At 46.1% G+C, this 17,966-nt stretch overlaps 1 long non-coding RNA gene across 1 annotated transcript in view; it reads left to right on the forward strand.

Moving 5' to 3' along the window:
• The first annotated feature begins 270 nt into the window (after positions 1-270).
• LOC143157933 (uncharacterized) overlaps positions 271-17,966 on the forward strand; it is a 37,786-nt gene continuing 20,090 nt past the window's right edge. Inside the window, exons 1-3 of the long non-coding RNA XR_012994872.1 lie at positions 271-337; positions 17,603-17,728; positions 17,822-17,899. This is a non-coding gene — a long non-coding RNA (uncharacterized LOC143157933). The remainder of the gene's footprint in view (positions 338-17,602; positions 17,729-17,821; positions 17,900-17,966) is intronic.

The following is a 17,966-nucleotide window of genomic DNA, read 5'->3' on the forward strand; positions in this document are numbered from 1 at the left end:
GCGGCGGGGCGGGGCGGGGCGGAGGCGGCGCCGTCTCCCCGCCGGCGCGGCGCGGCGCGGAGCGGAGCCGCCGCATCCTCCTCCCCCCCGCCCAGGGGGGCGGGAAAGGCAGCGGGCGCTGCCCGCAGCCGCGGCGCGCCGCGAAGTGGCTCCGCACGGCGTGTCCGTCCCCCCCCCCCGCCCCGCTGCCGCCGATAAATCCCACTGCCGGGGGGGCAGCGCGGCACTTGGCGGCTGCCGCGCTGCGGGGAGGCGGCGGGGCCCTGCCCGGCCCCTACCGGGGCAGCGACCCCCCCCCCCCCAGGCGGCAACAGGAGGCGCTGTCGCCGGAGCCCAGGTGAGTGCCCCGGGCTGGGGGCGGCGGGAGGAGGGAAGGGACCGTGCGGGGGTCCCCGGGAGCCGCGGGAGGGTGCGGGCTGCCTCGGCTGGCATCCCCCGCAGCTGCCCCGAAGGGACGGGCTGCAAGGGGCAAACCCGCTGCCGGAGCGGCGGGCGGGCAGCAGGCTGCCGCCGTTATAATTACTCCTGGGTTTTCCTCCGTGAGCTTGAGGCGGTTCCCGTCGGCGTCCCGGAGGGGTCCTTGCGGGCTGCGGGGCTCCCGTCGGGGGTTGTGGTGCCGGTGGGAAGCTCGGAGCGAGGGTGGGCGGCGGGCATCCCGCCGACCGCGGCTTCCCCGCGGCGCCCAGCGCTTCTGTGGTCCCGGTCAGCAACGGGCTCTCCCGGGCTGTCGGGGCATCCCCACTCGCTGTTCGTGATGCTGTGAGGCCGTCTCTAACGTACCTCGCCCATTCTTTCAATGGGTGGAAAGGGCAGGTCTCTGCCCTCTGCTTTCCCATGCCCGGATGGGGGCTGAGTGGCGGAATGATGCACAGGGTGTGAAAATGGTTATTCTCAGCACTGTACAAGGTAGATTGTGCTCCTCACTTCAGGACTGGACCTCTGGGGGCATGAAATACAGCTGTTGGACTGTCCATCTACCTGTTAGTCCCTGTGACCCAAAATGTGCATCAGGCGGAATAGAGACCTCTCCTTGGTCACAGACAGGGAGTCCTTCAATATATAGAGAGAGTGGTGGTGGGCAGAGAACAGGGCTAGTTCATTTTATTGTTTATAACCAACCTTACACTCAAAGTCCATGATTTGGGTCCACACTCCCTCTGAACAATGAGCTATTAAAAGCATAGGGCATTTCATCTGTGTTTATATATTTCCTGGTGGCTGGGAATCTTACTGAAAAACTCCTGAAATTTTCAGTTTTAAAAGAACAAAGCTGGAATTGGCATGCAGTCATACATTCAAAAAACTGGGGCTCTAAGTTAAAACCCCCCACCAAATCTGCAACTCTGAAGATGAAGAAACTGCACTACTTTCCCATAGAGAAACATATAAGTACAGCTTTCACCCAGCAAAGTGCTTGTTTAATTCAAGTGAGGGCTTAGGTGCCATGAGCTTCAGTGGAATTACTTAGCAGCTGAAGGCAAGGCTGAAGGCAAATGTGTTTCTGTGCTTTCCCAAACCAGGGCTTAAGTACTGCTCTGAGGAGCATTCACTCTCATGAATCAAGCTCATTCAAAAGTTCAAGGCAGACCAAATGAGGGAAATGATGGACCCAACAGCATCGCCAGCCCCCCTGTACAAGAACTAGGAAAGCACCAGTGCTGTGGATTTTTCCTGTGATTTTTAGGAGGTCTGTAAGTGCGGAGCGAGCTGTTCTTGACTCTGTCTTGAAATGCAGATCACAACCTCATAAAAGCCAGTAGCCCTCCATGATCGTGGGCTGGTTTCAGCCTACCTTTGCATTTCAGTCATCTCTCAAACTTCAGGACCCAGGAGGGCAGCTCTTGCATGATCTACTCAATTTAAAAACCAAACACAGAATCTCTTATTTGGCAAAACTATGATCTGCAATTCATTTAAAAGCACCAAATACATACCTGATTGTCAGGAATCAGAGCACTTTCCAGCATAAAAAAGAGAACGTTATATAATTAAGATGTCCAAAGAGTAGCATTTCTTTCTAAACAGCTTGATTCTTCTGCAAGGTACTCTTTGATTTCTTTGAAAATTGGAGAAAATTGTACTTAACTGTTCCCTGTTTATCCTCTGCTGACAAAGTCCCGTGCATGCTGAAATCATCTGTATCCTCAGGTATCTTCCCTTTCTTTTCAGGAAGCAGATAAGCATGCCTGCCTTAAGAGCTCCAAGAAAGTTAAGATGCACTTTTGCTTGTATTGTTCTTTGACAACTTTAGGAGCGTTCAGGCAGAGGCAGTGTTGGTTTAGCAGCTCTGAACTTTAACCTGTTGCTGTTGATGATGTGCCTTGAAGCTTTGTTGGTTTTTTTCCTTCTGTAAAACTCACCAGCTTCACCAAGTGGCCACCTAAAGGCAGTGGATGTCGGCTTTAAATCTCATGTTCCCCTAATCCTGGTATTTCTGCTGAAATCCAGGTGCCCCTTGCTGGCAATCGCATGAGTATGTAGAAGGGGAACCCGATAGTTGCACCCCTTCTGACTGAGGGGTTTGGATTTAGCAAAACCTCCCTATACGAGTGATATGTTTAAGACATGAGGATCTCTTCTGGGACACAAAGGGAGTAGTCTTGTATATTAAAGAGGGAGAAAAAGATCTCAAAGCAAACAGTGAGAAAAGCCTTAAATCAGTTCAAAGCTATTTGAAGAGTCATTGATCAAACACTGGGAAGACACCATGATAAAGAAAAAGGTCACCGGGCCAAACTCATCTCCATCTAATTACATTAAGTCTGTCAAACTAATCCCTGGCATAACTTGACTGAAAGTATCATTCTCGTTCTCCTTAATAAAGTGACCGGTATATTAAAACAGCCGGCACCTATTCTCCACACACTCAATATGTAAATACAGCTGCTTATGAGCAGCCCTCATAAATTCAACGGGTTTGACCTGTGTAAAGTTAACCGCCTGCCCAAGGTTTTACTTCTGCAAACAGCTGGTGGATTAGCCCTTCTGAACCTTTTTACATAGCTAATTTGGTGCTCTTGACAGTCCTGGCAGTAACAAACGTGGGGTCTGCAGAGGCCGTTGTGGTGGGAAGTTCAGCAGGTGCAGATGAGGTCAGGATTTTAATGTAACTGAGGTGGAGTGGAGATGTGATCTGCAGAAGTGGGTTCAGGAAGGCCGGGTAGGAAGCATCACTCTGAGCTGGGAATAACCCGCTGCACAAATGTAGGGTGGGAAATGGCTTGCCTAGTAGCATTTCCGCAGATCAAAGTGGTGCTGAGAGAAAGGCAGACATCTCAAACAGATGCACAAGGAGGATTGCACCCTACAAAACATGTAGGAGGATTTAGTCCTGCAGCTCGGCATCGGTGAGGTCTCGGCTGGAGTGCTCTGCGGCTCAGGACACAGCTGCTCAGCATGTCAGCTACCTGGTGAAGGCGCAGGGAAAGGCTTAGAAATATGGTCTGAGCAGGATTAATCAGGTTCTTTAATCTGAAGAGTGAACTGAAGCAGGAAATGTTAATAGCCTTCAGATCTATAAAAGCCTGCTCCAAGAGGAAGGGGGTTATCAGCTCCCCGTGCAGCCAGCACGGGCTCGAGCCCTGGTGCAACCACAGTGCTGGACTGCCGAGAAACTTCCCCCGGGGAGTTTCTAAAGGGTCAGTCACATTCACGGTAGTGGCTGTGCTCCCATCCGGGCAAGGAGATACCCCTGAAAGAGTCACAGGGTGTCATAAGACATCCTGGGCTTGGGTAGGACTTGGCATGGGCACTTTTGTAACAAGGAGCTCCTACTGCAAAGGGATATTTTTCCTTAGTCCCATGGGCAGCAAAGTCAGGTTGAGCAGAACTGTTCGGGGCTGTAAATTGTTTAGAAACCCAAGAAGCACATTGATCAGCCCCAACATCTAACTCCTCTGCTCACAGGGAACTACTCTTTTCGTTACTGTTCCTTCACATCCAGAATGGGAACAAGGAGCCAAAACGCCAAAATTAAGGCCACCCTCTTAAAGACAAGGCTTAGTCTTACACGTGGCAGCCATGAAGGCTGTGGCTGCTGCTCGGGGCTCTCTGAACGCTGGTTCCCTCTCTGTTGCCTTTGCTGGCTGGATCCTTTCACCCAGCTGGCAGCTTCTCGAGCTGCACAGGGTCTGCCCGCTCCCCCCGGACCCGCTGGGAAAGCTCCTCACCCCACTGCTGGGGCTGGGGCACATGTCCGCTCCCCTCTCCGCTCTGGACACCACTCCCTGCTGCCAGGGTTTCCTTCTCCGTCGCCCATAAGTGCCCATTGCCGGGCACTTCTCCCCCCAAAGGGCCCGTGGGACATGGGGCGCAGCCTTTCCCTGCCCAGCCCCACTCTTGCAGGAAGACACAAAGGGACATCTCCGCTGGGAGCAGGCAAATCAAGTATTTACATCTGTCGCAGAAGCTCGTAGCAAAATCGCCTCTGAGGGTCACCCATGTCCTCCCAGGGGTCTGTCTGGGATCCTAAAAATGGAGCAGTTTTTGGTAGCACCCAAACCATCGTTCAATCTGTGCAGTACTCTCAAAAAGACACGATGGTACAATATCAGCAGCTCACCAAATATGATTTAAAAGCTAGGAAACGGCAGCGTATTGCTAGTCCCCAGCATTGCCACTTGGTTACTACTACTGGAAACCCTCCTCCTTCACACTTCTCGTCAAACACCACGGCTTCAGCCTGGCAGGTAACAGGCTGCACCAAGACCTCCAGCATCACCCTTGCAGAATTACCCTTTTCTGCCTGCAAGACTTTCCAGGTTTGGATGCCCTGGAGGGATATCAAGCTGACAGCTTCTAATTACGCTGCTAGTTGATTTACTAATTTATGCTCATTTAAGAGCCAGAAGTCACGGAAGGCCAGGAAAGATCCCCCTCCTGAACCTGCATCTCAGACGAAGTGGCACCTCGTCGGTGGAGCCTTTCAGAGGCGGGGAGTGGCGCTTACCCAGTTCCCCAGCTCGGACAGCCCCAGTCCCAGTGTGGGCCACCTGAGCCCTTGGCTCTTTCCCGTGCCCCTGGGTGTTTTCGCAGTTACCTGTGCTGTGACAGCATCTCACCATTTTCCACTTTCAGTCCAGCTCCAGATCCACCCTTTTTAATCTGTTTGGAAACGAGATTTTTGTTTTCTATTTATAACACAAGCAGCAAAAGAAAAGAAGATATTTATAAAGGAAACAACCTACACATTTATTTACTTTCAGATTAACTTATTCCTCCCCACAAGCTAAATTAGATAGGTTTTCCCATTAAGGTATTATTGGTTCTGATTTACTTTTTTTTTTTTCTCCTATCAAGCAGGCCAGGCTATCTGCTACCCCAGAGAGAATTGCTACCTGCCCTGCTGTTTCTCTCTTTTTTTTTTTTTTTTTTTATTTTGAAACATCCATTTGAATACCCATATCAAACCAGCATAGGAGCATGCAAATGGGGGCCTATGTAGCAAAATACTCTCTTGAACTCTGCTCCATGGGTTGGGTCCTGTGCTTCTTCTGTCTCCGAGTGTCCTTCCTGTAGGAGAGGAATTTGAAGCCAAGCACATAAATTGAAAAATACGATTCAGAAAGAGATTTATGATCCTGTTTCATCAGGGATGCTTATGTGGAATTATTGCCTGCCTGAAAGCACTGACTCAGAGCTCACATGTAAATTGCCAGGATAATTCCACTATTCTGTGTTTCACAGAATTGAATGTTTTGTGCCTTGCTTCAAGTATTTTGTTGATGAAAATCTTTCCGTTTTCTCCTAGAGAGTGTCGTAGACAGCTGAGCTGTAACTATGTCTTCCTGACTTGCAAACATGCAATGACTGCCAGTCAAATAGGTAATATCTTAATTTTGAAAGGGACAGCTTCCCATGAACACCACTGTGTTCTTGCAGTAATGCTTTTGAGTAGTAGCATTTCTCGTATGTGTGAAGTTTCGCATGAGGGGAAATACTTGGAGCTTAGCAAAATGGTATCTGTGCTGTGTCTTAATTTCACATCCCAAAAACTCCAAAGGTGCAAAACCAAAGGTGGCTGCCCAGCGAGACCCAGTCATGGGAGTGGGTGATGGTAATACACAGGCACAATTCACACAGTCATACAGCCAATAACTTAATTTTTGATCCATTTACCAAGACACTTCGTTATAGCACTGAGATAACAAAACAAAGCACTTCTCAAACTGCTGAAATAAGTTAGGTTCAGTAGTTAGCACCCAATTTGGAAATTAAGAGTGAGGTCTGAAATGGGTCACGCAAGCAGGCATGCGTACTTTTTCTTTACTAGGTATTTTCCAACTGATTCCTCCAAATGTCTGAGGGTCAGAGCAGCATGTGCCTGCTCCGACCAGAGTGAAGTGGTCCAGCTGGGTATGTCCACACACCCAGCTCTGTTTGACGCATCTGGCGGTAATAGCTGTTGCTGTACAGCTACTCAGATGGTTTTCCGTGCAATTCATGTTTCCCTGAGTTGTGAAAGTCAAGTATCCACCTTTCTGTTTTTGCCGAGACTAATGACTTTGTAGCTGTTATAGTTCATAGGCTAGCACAGACTAGCCAAGCGGTCTCACAGAGCAGTAAATATTTGATAAAGCTGCTTTGCACAGTGTGTGAATTCCACACTGTAAGAGACAGCTAAAAATCAAATTATGCTGGACATTATCTTCCTGAATGAAAAGCCCAGATCATTACTGTGTTTTTTCCCTGGACTGAAACAAAGATCTGGAAAACCTGAATAGTTTGACAAATTATGCATTAGGGGCTGAGCACTCACCTGAGGGGTTACAATTGCACTTTCCTGCTATATGTGTATGAGCCTTTCTCTGGGCTGCATTTCACACAGCATCTGCTTGCTGAGTCTTAGGAGGATGTCCTGGTTTCGGCAGGGATAGAGTTAATTTCCTTCCCAGTAGCTGGTACAGTGCTGTAGTTTGGATTTAGGATGAGAACAAAGTTGATAACACACCAATGTTTTAGTTGTTGCTAGGTAATGCTTACACTAGTCAAGGGCTTTTCAGCTTCCCATGCTCTACCGACTGAGAAGGCTGGAGGTGCACAAGAAGCTGGGAGGGGGCACAGCCAGGACAGCTGACCCAAACTGGCCAGAGGGACATTCCATACCATGTGACGTCATGCTCAGTACATAAACTGGGGAAAGCTGGCCGGGGGGGTCGCTGCTCGGGGACTGGCTGGGCATCGGTCGGTGGGTGGTGAGCAATCGTACTGTGCATCACTTGCTTTGTGTATTATTATTATTATTTTATTTCAATTATTAAACTGTTTTTATCTCAACCCATGAGTTTTTCTCACTTGTGCTCTTCCAGTTCTCTCCCCCATCCCACTGGGGGGGTGGGGAGTGAGCGAGCGGCTGTGTGGTGCTCAGTTGCCGACTGAGGTTAAACCACAACAGAGGGCTTTCAGGGATATTAAAACACAGAGTGTTCCTCTGAAAAACAGTGATCATCTTGTCCACATATGAATTCCTCCCACGGGTCCTTGAAAAAGCTAACCCATCAGACATGGGGAGGAGGGGAGGGGTAGGTCTCCTTAGCTATTTGAGCCTTTTGCTATTAGGAAACCCATGGTCTCCTTTTGTGGATGTTTTCCAGTTGTGTCAGGTAACACATGGACACAAAAGATGCCCCACCCCACCCCCTCCTTACAGAGGAGAACAAAACAAACAAAAAAAAAAAAAGAAGGAAGAGTAGGAAATGCTTATTCTAGTACAAGAAATAGTAGTTATCCAAAATCATTACAATTTGTGCTTGGAGCCCGGTGTCAGAAGATCTGCGGGGTCGGACTGTGCTGCCTGGCTGAGCCTTGGTGGGGTCTGAAGGCTCCAAAAGGCTGTGTCTTCGGTTTGGGGGCAGGGACTACAGTCCTAATTGCTCCCACTTGTGGAGAAATTTGGAACCAGAAATTAGGGAAATTTCTACACGCAATTTTTCTTATCATTATTAAAGAAGTGAAACAAGCCCTGCATTCAACCTGTTGGTTGCGATGGTCTCTGTCCTGAAGAGTTTGAGGCAAACACAGACTTTCTCTTCTCTCTAGTAAGCACAGAAGTGTCTGCGAAAGAGGGAGAAACCTTCCATTAATAGCAACGGTGCCAAATTTGCTCTGAAACCTTCTCATATTAAATGGCAATTGATAGTTTTTAACGACTTAGTGGAGTCCAATTATCTCTTTAAAAAGGATACAGTATTTAGTGTCAAAATAGCAGTTTTCCATAACTGTTGTTTATAGGCTCTGACTTATGATTTAACATACATACTAAGCTGCTAAAAGGAAATGCGTGCTAAAAAAAAGTAAAGCTTGCTTATTTTCCCAAGTATTTGATAATAGAAGAACTATTTCCAAACACTTTGCTAAAAAAAAGCAAAAGAGGAAGATACAGTATCTCATAAAGGAGGAAAAACCATATCATAAAGAAAACCAGATCAGCCATACACAAGGGGTTTAGGCGCAGCTTGCTTTGAGGCAAGTTGGATATGTGTGTGGGCAGTAGATAGCACTGGGATTCACTGGTGGAGGTATTTACAACTTTTTTAGCTAGCTGTCAAAAGGCACCTCATGGGTGTTTGGAAACTTATAATCATGCCATTTCTGTTAACTCTTCCTGTTAATAAGTGCTAGCAGAGAACCCTGCTCAATGCTGCTGAAGAGCAGCCAAAAGAACAAGTGCAGAAACGAGGTGAGAAAGTCCTGGCCAAGCCCTAGGGACAGCCAAGCTCAGGGAGGGAGCTGAGCTTGAGGCTCGTGTTAAGGTGCTGCTTTGCATTACCAGGAAAGCTTAAATCTAGAGTATGGGAAAGTCCAGATACCAGGTCCAGGGGAGAAGGAAGGACTTGGCCTAATCACAGCAGTACATTGGACGAAAAAATTCATGCCAATTTTCCGGAGTCCCTGCTATCTATCAAATTCACTGCATGTGCTTCTGGGTTTTGTCCGCATCCCTTAGGCACTGTAGATGCCCACTGGAGCCAATAGATATCTGGGAACTGCTGAGAACATAAATGAATTATTAATATATAATCAGATAGGGGAGAAAATATTACTTAAATGTCTTCCACACCTTATTAAAGAGTTTAGCTTTTCTTAAGCCCAATTTCTTTATTTTCTGGTTGCTGAAGGAGTTTTCTAAGGGAAAATGCTATTATCCTGGTTCCTTCATAATTTGGGGAATTCAGCAAATGTATATAGAGCTAAGTGCAGGCTCTTTCCCAACCTATTCAGATGTGAAGGAGTTTTTGCATACCCTGCATATGAAATCCAGGCTGTGTCACACTGAAAATGATCCTGTAGCTTTCCCTCGTGGACAGGGTGTGCTGGCATCCATCACCATCTTCTGCCCACACTCAACACCACTCTGTGAGGCTTGTGACCAGGGGACAAGTATCTCATTGCTCCCCACAGCTGTATCCACCCTGGCTGTCCCTTGCCAGTGCTTCTGCCTGGGCGTCAGAGGAGGGTTGGAAAAACCCAGGGATTGAAAGGGTGGTTCCTGAGCAGCCAGAGCCAGATGATGGGGAGAGAAAACTGAGAGTTTGCATCCTTGACTAAGGCAGCTTCCCAAAAGTGAATAACATCGAGTTGCGTGCTCCTCCCATGCTTTACGAGTGCCCCAGGGTGTGACCAGCTCCTGTGCCACCGAGCAGCCCCATACAGGGAGCTCATGGCTCTCTCTGCCATGCAGCTGTGCCCTGGGACCTCTGGGACCTCCAGCTGCAAGTGAACTTATAGCACAACAGCAAGGAGCAAGCAGTAGAGCTGTTACTGTACAGTCTTCAGAGCTTGAACTTCGAATATAAAATGTAAAAGTAGGTTAAAAATGCAGAGGCTAGCATTTATCTCTTCTCTTGGTTTAATTTTTACAGTGCAGCTTAATTTGATTTTCTCTTTTTTGTTTGACAGTGTATAGCACATTCTAATCAACCATTTAATAAGAAGTACCCATAAGGTTAAAAGCCACAGTAAAATAGTCCTTATTTACTGATAGATTTATATCTGAGAAGCTTGCAGGCAGCACGCTGTGAGCTGTGTGATGATTTTAATGTGAGGGTGGCATTTTCATGGATAAATTTCCATTATTTCATAACCAAGCTATTGTTTTCTAACCAGGCACACAATGGGCATTATTCAAGAGGGGGAAAAAAGATATTATAGTTATTTCAAAAATTATACTTTGGGTGCATGTAATATCTCTCTTATCTGTGTATTTAATTCATTATACTGCTGATACCGTAGTCGGTTTTCAGAAAAATATGTTTTTTCTCTGGAACTGGTTTATAAAATTATGTTTTTTAAATGTTATCTTCAGCAGGCAAAGCATGGAAGTAATTTTATTTTGACTATTTTAAGCGTAATGCTTTTACATTGTTGATTCAACAACAAATATCTTAATGGACCTTTTAATGTAACAACCTTCAAATAATTTTACTATGTAGTACAGCAGTACCAACGCTGATCTAATTTTGGGCCATATTAGATAGAATACTTTAAGCTGTTCCATGAGGCAAGAAATCCTGCGTATGTGGTTCAAACTATGTGCAGTACAAGGCTGAGCAATATTGCGTGATCTTGAAAATTATTCTGAAAATCAATCAGTCTGAATTTTCATTTGTGCTAGAATGTTTTTTGGCAGATAGAGGCGAAAAAAACCATTGGATGTTATAGGGTCCAAAAGAGCTTGAAATGTGCAATGCATGTAAAAGTAGACCTTGGACAGTGAACCCAGATGATGGGAAGAAAATCATCAGCAAGCAATGCCTGCTGATATGTGCCACATCCTGGCCATCTACCCATGCCCAGCGTGATGGAGTTAAATTGCCAAAAACTCCATGGTGGTTCCTTGCATTTCTGCACTGAAGCATCAACACAGAGAGATCTAGATAGTCATTGTAGAGATCTAGATAGTCATTGTAGAGATCTAGGTAGTAATTTTTTCTTGTGGAACCAACATTGTCTTCAGAAATGTCCCTGGACAACTGACTACTAGTGCATTTCAGAAATGGTGTCTCTTTACCCAATTCCTTTGATCCCTCAAAATTTGTGTTCAATTTCTATTACATGCCTGTCAGGTATGCTACAAAATGACATCTCAAATTGCTGATTTTGACAGCTCATTTAGACATAAATTTCCCTTGAAGCCATTTCCAGGACACTTTAGATCCTTCCTTATCAATTTGGGCAGATATGTTGACGCAGTTGCCTACTTCCAGTCACCCTCTAGTGTTAACTTTCTTGTGCCAACGTTTGTCCCCGGATGCATTATCCTTTGCACTGAGTTCACAAGTGGGTGTGGGTGTAGCCAGCACCTTTGGAAAGAACCGGAGCGCCTCTGATCATGTAGAGATCTCTACACCTTCACCTGTAGACTCTTTCCCCAAATCAGTGTCATCCAGGCAAAGATAAATGCTTCCCGTGACCCCAAAAAACGTGCGTTTTCCTGATATTTCATGTGCCAAACATAACGTAGTGGAGGAGAAAGCTGTCTTCTGGTACTGGTGGGGATCAAATGTAAGCTCTGTTCTCCTAACAGCACCTGCCAGAACTCTGTTAATGTCTTCATAAGGAGGAAATATTTAGCATCAGCTATTTTTTTAAAAACTGGCCCCTTCTCCAGTTACTAGAAATTATTGCTTTTGTATATATTGCTCCTGGGACCACAGCAAGGAAGGGGTCTGGGTTTGGTTGGGAGAGGAGTCCTGCTGGTGACGTTTAGTTGGACCAGCCCGCTGGCTCTTCTACTCCCGAGGTTTCTCAGAGCAATGCGTCTTTCCAGAATGCCCAGTTAGAGGGCAGCAATCTCAAATCAGTTCCGGTTTTCTTCCTCCTTTCCAGAATTCAGACTTTGGTGGGACTTTCAACCACACCAGTATTCCTCAAGTAGGATTTTTCTCATTTTCCCCTTGTCCTGTGGTGCCTGGTCACTGTTTGCAGGCAAGCAGCAGAGCCACTCATCCCCAGGAGGAACCAGTCCTGAAAGCCCAGCCCTGGGTAAGAGGAGACACAGGCTGCACTCCCAGACTAGTGGTGCTCTGGCTAACCATACTTCATGGAGGGGCCAAGTCATATGTATCATCTTCTGAGGTCCCTTCCAGCATGGTGTTTCTAGTGTGATTTGGCTCCTGGATTTTTACAGCATCATGTAAGTGGCACCTTCATGCTCTTCAAGCATGCTGCCAAAACTCCCACTTTATAGTGGAGAACAATAAAATGTTGCTTAATATCCCTCCTCCCAGCTCTCAGCACTTAAACTTATTTCCTCTTTGCTGATGTTAAATAGTCTGACAAAGTCCTTGCAGAGTAGCATGTTGTCTGAAAACTGTTCATCTAGCTTCTCTCTTGTTCTTTGCAACATAATCAGGAAAGATGCACACCACTGTAAAGAAGCACTCAAGAGAAGAGTAAACACCGAGTAAGGGAAGATCACTGGAATGCTGCAGAACTGCTGTAGTTGCATAGATGTTGCGCTTATCCCCTTCATTTCCAGCTGATGCTTTCTTGAAACAGAAGATGATGCTTTCTCTTGATGCTCTCTCTCAAACAACCTGAGCACTTACTTTTCTTGGAGCTTCAGAGCTAATAGGCTAAGATGCTCAAGGGAGGTAGTTAACTGCTTTCCTTCAGTCTGGGAGCCAGGACCAAATAGAAACCTAGAGAAGCAGGATGAAAGCTGGAAGGAGAGGACATTCCCCCTGTCACGAGCTCATGACAATGAGAAAGAAGGAGAGAGAAATTTCCCACTAGCAAGCAGAGCCATCCTCCCTCTGAGCTCCCATTTTTAGCCCTATGCATGCCCCCACCGCTCCATGCAGGAGCGTGGGGGTAGGATCCCTTGCTCCCTGTCCCAGTAGTGTGTGTCCAAACCAGCACTCACCATGAGACACCCTGCTCCCTGGATGCTCACTTTCTTCTAGCTGCGTGCTCCTTAAAAATGAATTATAAAAGACTGTCCGGACTGTTTTGACACGTTTTTCTGATTTAAGGACATCAAATTCAGTTACTGTAAGCTCTGGCATGGCTGGTTTTGCTATTTTCCTCAACTCCCAGCAGAAATTAAGCAGAGGAGCTGGGATTCAGACGTTTGAGATTAATGGGATTGCTCAGGTATCGAAGCAGTGACAAAACGGAAAGTTCTTCCTAGCAGAAAAAGTAATTAGTCCCTTTCAGATCTTCAGTTTGACACTAGCGTTAGCATCAATTATTCTCTGTTGGGAATATCACATCTTAACAAGGTTCACCGTAATATCATCCTTTCTCAGTAGTAATCGGAAGAGAGGAGGGCCCTTCAAATCATTGTCTTGCTACCTTGAGGTTTTTAACATTTGAGCCTCCTACTTATCAGCTGATACCTTGCATTGACTTCAGCACCTGAACAATTCCAGTACTCTCAAGTGTCTGGAAATCAACTCTTTTTGTTTCTTTTTGTTGTGGTTTAACCCCAGCCGGCAACTAAGCACCACCCAGCCGCTTGCTCACTCCCCCCCCCCCCCCGGTGGGATGGGGGAGAGAATTGGAAGAGTAAAAGTGAGAAAACTCGTGAGCTGAGATAAAGACAGTTTAATAGGTAAAGCAAAAGCCGCGCACGTGAGCAAAGCAAAACAAGGAATTCATTCACTCCTTCCCATGGGCAGGCAGGTGTTCAGCCATCTCCAGGAAAGCAGGGCTCCATCATGCGTAACGGTGACTTGGGAAGACAAACACCGTCACTCCGAACATCCCCCCTTTCCTCCTTCTTCCCCCAGCTTTATATGCTGAGCATGACGTCATATGGTATGGAATGTCCCTTTGGCCAGTTGGGGTCAGCTGTCCCAGCCGTGTCCCCTCCCAACTTCTTGTGCACCCCCAGCCTACTCGCTGGTGGGGTGGTGTGAGAAGCAGAAAAGGCCTTGACTCTGTGCAAGCACTGCTCAGCAGTAACGAAAACATCCTTATGTTATCAGCACTGTTTCCAGCACAAATCCACAACGTAGCCCCATACCAGCTACTCTGAAGAAAATTAACTCAACCCCAGCCACAACCAGCACACTTTTTTCCCCCTTTTTTGGCAAGAGTCTGCAGAGAAAATCAACAATGTTTCTAAGCTAAAAGGTATTGTTACAAGTGAAGTTAAAATCCGCAGGGTGGAGAAAACCTGTCAAAATGATCTGGCAAAGCTGTGAGACCCGCTCTCGGGGAGAAAGGGTAGCTCCGCTGTGTTGATGTCAGCTTAACCAGGAAACGGACTCAGCTCCTGCTCCTGCAGGTCACAACAATTCTTCTGAGCAGAGCACGCCACCCGTGGCTGTTTCCAAATGTGTAAAGCTGTCAAACTCCAAACTGCTCAGGTGCAAAGTACACTGTATTTTTAAGAGCGGTGCTGCTGCCCTAGTGCACGCTTCTTGGGGAGTTTAATAAAGCCTGTGCAGTCTATGCCGTTTGGTTTTCTCAGGCCAAGGCGATCCTTACTCCACGCCACCACTCGTAGTACAACATCACAGCCCTATGCAGAAGTCACACCTTTGCTTAGTTTCTAACCCTGGTGCTCCCTTTTCCATTTCACCATCTATAATCCAAAAATCCCATCTCCAATTTAACATCATGTGTTTGAGACTGTTGAAACATGGTTAAGGAGATTTAGATGCACAGCTGTGTGACTAAGTCCCCTAGATAGATTTGATAATCAGTCTTTATGCACAGCTCCAAGATATTTTGAATAGAGGACTGCTGAAAATAACCAGATAAAAAAATTAAATAAATTGTAAGTGACCTCCTTTCCCGCGCCTCCAGACTGGGGGACGCTGTGGGAAAACATCTCTGAATAAAGCTATTCTAAATTGAATAAATCACTGGCTTCAGTGGGTATAATATGAGGCTGGCGATAAAAGCTATTTAAAAATCCCATCAAGATGTTGAAGTCCTAATCCAGAACGCAACAGGACTGGTGTGAGCCGCTGCCAGCACAGCTGGCTGCGGTAGCTGTCCCATGGACCACCATACCCTGATGTGGCCTGTTTCTGCCTACCTGGACTTGCCATTCAGATGTCCAGGGCAGATGGCCAGCTCTTTGCTCAAGTGACACCTTGGGAGGCAGTGGGCTAAAATTAAATCACTGTTGGGACACGGAGACAAAGCGTAGTGAGGATATGACTGCCACAGCTGGACAACATCCAGCTTCAGCCTGCGGGGCCTCCAGAAGAGTTACGAAGTCAGGCATTTTTGAAGAACTCACAAAAACGGTTGGGTTCAGCAGGGAAGCTGTGCTGCCTCTGTGAAAGCAGAGGGCTCCTGCGGAGACGTTTGCTACCGGCTGCTAGTATACAGTCAGCCCAGTTCTCATAGGGCCTTAGCTGAAAATGAAAAGGCATATTTAAAGCCAGTTGTGCTGAATACTTTAGCTTGATTATTTGAAGCATTTGTAATAATTGTATTGTAACCCTCATTTTCACTGATGTGGTTGATTTTGCAAATTGTTAACAATTACAGGTCACCTTTGAGATGGAAGCATCTTAGCATTTGTTGTAAAAGCTTTTTAAGAGTAATTCATGTCTTATTTACTCTGTCACCAGATCATTTCATGTGCTAATGCACTGGGAATGTCAACCTGTGCTGATAATAGCAGAGTTTTCCTTCTACTCGTTTTTACTCCTGTGCAAATATAATTAAGGCAAGAAGTGTCTTAGGGGTGCCTGATCACGTGCATTAAATTAGCTCCCTTTTTGCCTCCTAAGGCAAACATACCCAGAACTGCAAGGTCTCTAGGAAAGAGACATGGCTTGTATCTGTTAGGGCAGCACCTTGCACGCTTGGCTCATGGCTTAGCCTCTGAGCCCACACCCGTGCTAGCCCTATGCAGGCAGTCGTCGAGGGTGATTCACCAGGAACTAAATACGTGTCTAATTTTCAGCAAGGAAACAGCCCCAGCAACTGCCTCTGGAAGTACTGCCGTATTACATGTTACACCTGTGCTTAAGACTTTCTGAATTGAGGTTTATATCGCAGCAAGACTCCAACAAACAGAGAGTCTTGGGAAAATTGGGATTGGGGGATTTGGGAGTGATTCTTCCAGAATTTGGGGAAAAATGGAAATCTTTCCACTAGCTGCCAAGACCTTTGTATTAGGCCTGTGAAAGAAGGTATGAAGTGATATCAAGAGGACATGTGTCTGCATGTCGGTGAACTGGAGCCAGTGTGACAACAAAGCTTCCATGTAGCCGCAGGAAGAGTACACAAGGGCATACCGAAGACATCCAGGATACACAGGAGGACAACCCTAGGACAGAACTATATCGTAAGAGTGAATTTTGCAATTTGCAAAAAAATTTCTCCAAAGAGCCACAAGGAACTAGCAGTATTTGATGGGGCTGTGACTGGGCCGGAGGCACCCAAAGGATAAGTTCAGCCTTCCATGCTGAAGGCTCCAGTGTGTCAGAGACCAGGCACTCTGACAAAGGGTGGCTTGATCCCTGACTACCTAACAAGCAATCATTTTAGTTACTCTCACCATACAGATGGAGTAATTTAGGCAGCGACCTATGCATGCTGACAACCCCTGCAAACCAGACTGCTTTTGATTAAGTACCCGAGAGTGGTTTCAGATGCCTGATATAAGACCTTTTCAGATAAGGAGCCTACACTGACTTGGCCAAACCACTCCATCACTGCATCATATAATTTGATACATATAATTTGAGGCATATAATTTGACCTTGTGTAATCCATCAGAGTTCATCTATCCCAACTAAAAATCTCCTTGTACATGAATATATGAAACTCTAATGCTGTCCCATTTTCTAGTTCCACTGTTCCCATAAATTAAATGTGTTCAGTAGAAGACTGGGAATATATAAGTGAAAGAAATCAGCTCTCTGCCCTTTTAGACTGACAAAAAAATTGTAGCAGACTACAACTAAAAAGCAGTCATAACTTATGAGTCACAAAAGACCCTAGGGTAAACACAATTAGAAAAAGAGAACTAATGGTATATTGTCTATGTATGTCAGAACTGCAGGCAGACACTGAAGTGTCAATAACTTGAAGCAAGAGTGGCTGCTGTTGTTGCTCAATTTTTTTCAGACTACTCCAACATCCTGTGCAAAATAATTTCAACAGCTTCCAGCTCTGAGGAAATACGTAAGCAAAGTTTACTGCTGTAAACATATATTCAAGAGGAGGACAGGGTAATGCTCTGTCCTAATCACTGTCAGTGTACTGTTGAATTGTCAGTGTCACTGGATGATGTACATCATGTCTGAAAAAATGTTGTTTTTCTGTTGTTGTTTACATGGCTTTTTTTACACTGGTTTCACCATCGTAGCAGAATATCAGATACAGTAGTCTTACATCGGTTTCAGTGGAGATACGGACTGGAATAACCAGTCAATATAATAATGCTGCACAGGGATGCAGGGATGAAGATATGACAAGCCATAGTAAGATCGGTAGTATAGCAGCTTCATTAACCTTTTTTTTCTGCACTAAATTTTCCACAGACAAGAGCATTAGTGATTTTAACTTTGATTGAGAACTGCTATTATCCACTCACAGCATGTGGGAGCAAACAGGCACTTGGATAAATCACAAAAAAGAAAACCACTTAGCATGCTGCTTTCCTCAATAACACCTTTTTCTGAAGGTACAAGGCTGCGTGCTGTAGGGAGAGTGTGTGTGAAGAGAAAAGCAAGGCTGCAACAGCCCGCTGAAGCGTGCTCAAGGTCAGCCCCTGTCACAGAAGACCAAGAGGTCACGTTTGACTTAGAAGGTATTCTGATATGTTTAAAAAATTTAAGTAATTAAATAATTCAGTGAATGAAAGCCATCAGGATTGTAATGCAGTGTTAATGGGGTTTTTCAGGAATCACGAAGATCAGCTTCATGAGCGACATAACTGGAGCCATTAGCAAGCTCATCCAAGAGTAATCATCCATCAAAGGTGAGTGCCTGCACATCCCCGATGCAGAGGAGCGTGAGGAGCAGCACAAACGTTCCTGCTTGCAACT

This window comes from Aptenodytes patagonicus, chromosome 3, assembly GCF_965638725.1.
Source record: "Aptenodytes patagonicus chromosome 3, bAptPat1.pri.cur, whole genome shotgun sequence".
Classification (NCBI taxonomy): domain Eukaryota; kingdom Metazoa; phylum Chordata; class Aves; order Sphenisciformes; family Spheniscidae; genus Aptenodytes; species Aptenodytes patagonicus.